This window comes from Limulus polyphemus, unplaced genomic scaffold (genome assembly GCF_000517525.1).
Source record: "Limulus polyphemus unplaced genomic scaffold, Limulus_polyphemus-2.1.2 Scaffold8730, whole genome shotgun sequence".
In the NCBI taxonomy this organism is placed as follows: Eukaryota; Metazoa; Arthropoda; class Merostomata; order Xiphosura; family Limulidae; genus Limulus; species Limulus polyphemus.
In genome coordinates, this window is record NW_013674340.1 from 16,694 (window position 1) to 21,557 (window position 4,864).

Here is a 4,864-nt window from a genome sequence, read left to right on the forward strand (position 1 = left end):
GATCTACTTATGACATTAGACAAATCTGTGGTGATCTACTTATGACATTAGACAAATCTGTGGTAATCTACTTATAACATTAGACAATTCTGTGGTGATCTACTTATGACATTAGACAATTCTGTGGTGATCTACTTATGACATTAGACAAATCTGTGGTGACATGAAATCAAGTGACAGTCTTCACCTTGTTTTGGAAGGACACATATATATTGATGTGAATATCTTAGAACTTCAATTAAAGTAAACGACAAAAACAATGTACTCGTACGCATTAACTGTAAATGACGAACCAGGGTATCGTCTAGAATACCGAGAAATCTAACAGTGAATTATATAATCAGGTTTGGGTTCGTAACCAGTTACTGATATACTAAACATAAGTAAAAACGTAAATATTGAAGTAGTAGGTCAGGTTTGTTCTTCTTATAGAAAATACCTGCATATTCTCACTTGACAGGCTACAATTACATTGAATTTTGTTTGTGTCGTGTTTTTGTTTTGATCCTCATTCAAAGTTCAACACGCGTAAACGAGAGGGACATCAAAATAAAACGTTTCAATTTTTTTTCTTTTTACATTTTCTTTGAATTAAAAAAATGTTGTTGACCACATTTTTCATTTTGACCATTCTATTTAGAGCACTTAATCAAAATACTTTTTAGATTTGGCTTTTCGAACTTTGACCTTTTGGTACGTCATGGTTTCAGAAGGTTCATGGTATAGAACAATAACAATTTGTCTCACTGTTGCCAAAAGTTTGGCTTTCCAAGTCATCAATGTACTTGTGAAAAAATAATGAAGTTATCAACTCGAAAGATGGGGATGGGCATAACCATGAGATATAGTCGTTACTTAATCTAGTTTACACCATATAGTCGAAGTAACGACTATATGGTGTAAACTAGATTAAGTAATGGTGTGAACTAGATTAATAGTCGTTACTTAATCTAGTTCACACCATACAGTCGTTACTTAATCTAGTTCACACCATATAGTCGTTACTTAATCTAGTTTACACCATATAGTCGTTACTTAATCTAGTTTACATCATATAGTCGTTACTTAATCTAGTTTACACCACATAGTCGTTACGTAATCTAGTTTACATCATATAGTCGTTACTTAATCTAGTTTACACCATATAGTCGTTACTTAATCTAGTTTACACCATATAGTTGTTACTTAATCTAGTTTACACCACATAGTCGTTACGTAATCTAGTTTACATCATATAGTCGTTACTTAATCTAGTTTACACCACATAGTCGTTACGTAATCTAGTTTACACCATATAGTCGTTACTTAATCTAGTTTACACCATATAGTCGTTACTTAATCTAGTTTACACCATATAGTTGTTACTTAATCTAGTTTACACCACATAGTCGTTACGTAATCTAGTTTACATCATATAGTCGTCTACTTAATCTAGTTTACACCACATAGTCGTTACTTAATCTAGTTTACACCATACAGTCGTGGCTTAATCTAGTTTACACCATATAGTCGTTACTTAATCTAGTTCACACCATATGATTGTGGCTTAATCTACTTCACACCATATAGTCGTTATTTAATCTAGTTAACACCATATAGTTGTTACTCTATCTAGTTTACACCATCTAGTCGTTACTTAATCTACTTCACACCATATAGTCGTTATTTAATCTAGTTAACACCATATAGTTGTTACTCTATCTAGTTTACACCATCTAGTCGTTACTTAATCTAGTTTACACCATTTAGTCGTTACTTAATCTAGTTTACACCATATAGTCGTTACTTAATCTAGTTCACACCATATGATTGTGGCTTAATCTACTTCACACCATATTGTCGTGGCTTAATCTAGTTCACACCATATTGTCGTGGCTTAATCATTTTCACACCATATAGTCGTTATTTAATCTAGTTCACACCATATAGTTGTTACTCTATCTAGTTTACACCATCTAGTCGTTACTTAATCTAGTTCACACCATATTGTCGTGGCTTAATCTAGTTCACATCATAACAGTCGTTGTTCATGAAATTTGATGATACAAACGACATTTTAACAATTACCATATCTGTCGTATATCAGCCTGCCTGAACAGCCCTGGTATTGGGGGAAAGGCCTCGTCGGCACCAGATATAGCATTAGAACTCATACCGTGGCTTGCTCAACCACTAACCATTAAAGTCTCTCACAGTTTACTGTATTGTACACGGGAAGCCTTCATATCCAATAAAAACAAATTTTAATTTGTCGATTGTAAAAAATAGCTACTTCGGTGTTTAATTTTTCTAGAAAAAAAAAACAGTTCAATAAATTTCACTTTATAAAGGCGACATAAAGGCCCGAGATTTTTAAATTGGCGCATGATTCCAAGAAGTCAGAGTGTCAGATCTTTCTCAAATCAACTGTAGTTTTAATCAAGCTTGCTTCAATCTTTAGCCTAAAGACAAGACTTCATAACTATGGTATTCTTCAAATGTACATATATAAAAAAACAAACACAAAAACTATTATTTAGTTTCGTATTTATTTACTTACGTGAACTTCAGAGTATATTTTACTGACTGAAATGTATAACTTTTAATTTTCAGTCAGAAATTCTACAACAACATAAAGACAGACGAAAATCAATTTAATAATCCCAAGCGGCCGAAGTTAGAGACAAAGGGGGAAAAAAGTGTAAAATTAGCTTATGAGCACTTGGTTAATAACATAAGAAAACACTTCTTTGAGTTATAATTCTAAAATCTAGTTTGTTCAGTGATCTATGTAGGTAGCTTGTTTTCATCAGAGGTTAACGGTTACTTTATTTTATAATTACGAATATATAAACAACATATTTTAAAGATGTCATGATTAATGATGGTTCAAAAACAAGTTTTATAAAAAATGTATGAGCATGTAAGGATGTAATGTCAAAATGGCTAAGTTAAACAAAACGCAGCTGGGACAAACTCGGGCCCTCCCTTTTTATTCATGTTGCTATGACCTCTAGTTATATCTTTCCATATCTCTGTGGATTGCATGCCACGAGGCTATAACATTTTATATACATATCACACTTTTATATGGCTGGCCCCTTTATTAAACTTTGTCTGTTTTTTTCTTTTTACATGTTTTGGTGAGATAAAACTTCACGATAAAATCACACCTGACTTTTTTTTTCTCAGTCAAAATCTTAATTTATGAGATTATGACGGCGGGATGGGGGCGTGGGGAACTCGCTTTTAGAATGGGTTGTTTTGAAGAACAGTGTTTTTAGGGCCCGTTATCAACATTACGTGAATTTCCAGGGAGAACCATTGTTTCTTGAACTTCTAGGAATTGACATACACGGCGACAGTTTAAGTAATGCTGTTGATGGAATTCTGTCGCCGTTTCTGAGTCACTAGATTGTTAGCTGCTCTTCCGGGATGATTATCAGGAGTTTCTGAATAACCCTAAAAAAATGGGTTCTTCGTAAAGCACGCGGAAAAGTATATAAAAATAAAATTAACAAAAACTAAGTAATCTAAACACATATTGCTGGTGTGCAAGTCTGTTAACCCTAACTAAATTAAACAAACATTTCAAGAGTGTGAATATATTAACGCTAACTAAACTAAACAAACATTGCTAATGTGCAAGTCTATTTACCCTAACTAAATTAAACAAACATTTCAAGAGTTTGAATATATTAACCCTAACTAAACTAAACAAACATTTCAAGAGTGTGAATATATTAACCCTAACTAAACAAACATTGCTGGTGTGCAAGTCTGTTAACCCTAACTAACTAAACTAAACTAACATGTCTACAGTGTGAGTCTGTTAACCCTAACTAACTAAACTAAACTAACATGTCAACAGTGTGAGTCTGTTAACCCTAACTAACTAAACTAAACTAACATGTCTACAGTGTGAGTCTGTTAACCCTAACTAACTAAACTAAACTAACATGTCAACAGTGTGAGTCTGTTAACCCTAACTAACTAAACTAAACTAACATGTCTACAGTGTGAGTCTGTTAACCCTAACTAACTAAACTAAACTAACATGTCTACAGTATGAGTCTGTTAACCCTAACTAACTAAACTAAACTAACATGTCAACAGTGTGAGTCTGTTAACCCTAACTAACTAAACTAAACAAACATGTCTACAGTGTGAGTCTGTTAACCCTAACTAACTAAACTAAACTAACATGTCTACAGTGTGAGCCTGTTAACCCTAACTAAACTAAACAAACATTGCTAGAGTGCGAGGCTGTTAACTGTAAACAGACAGTAAACGAAGAGCTTTTTTTTATTCGAACTATTTTTTCTGAAAACTCAAAGATGAAAAAATCAATTAGATATTCACTGTAGGGGCTGACAGGTATGTGGTCGAATAAGATTGCTAGGATTCCAGTTTCCATTGTTCTTTCTCTTGAAAACAGCTGTATAGTTTAAGACGTGAACTGGAAGCTTAGGTATTTTTAGTTCCTGAGTCTTAGTTAATTTAGAATCTTTATTTATTATTTCGTTAAAAATACCAGGAGAAATGCCCAACCTCATTAAAATGGCTTATTGGGTCATAGGATTCTCCGTCGTAATCACAGCTTTAATTTTGCGTATGGGGTATGGTTTAGGAGCGCAATGTTGGACTAAGTTTCTGCTTCCATGGATTCATTTCTTGGTAATGTTTAATCGTTAACTCTACGTCGCTTAACGATGTCGCTCTTTGAATATTTATTCGGAATGACTTTCTTTTAACCTTCCAGCCATTAGTCTATTCGTGGAGGTACTACACTGTTAAATGGTAGTAAATTCACAAAGAACAAAAAATATTGTTGGTGCTAAACATTTTGCCATTGGCGCTATAGGTTATATCTGCAGCGACACAC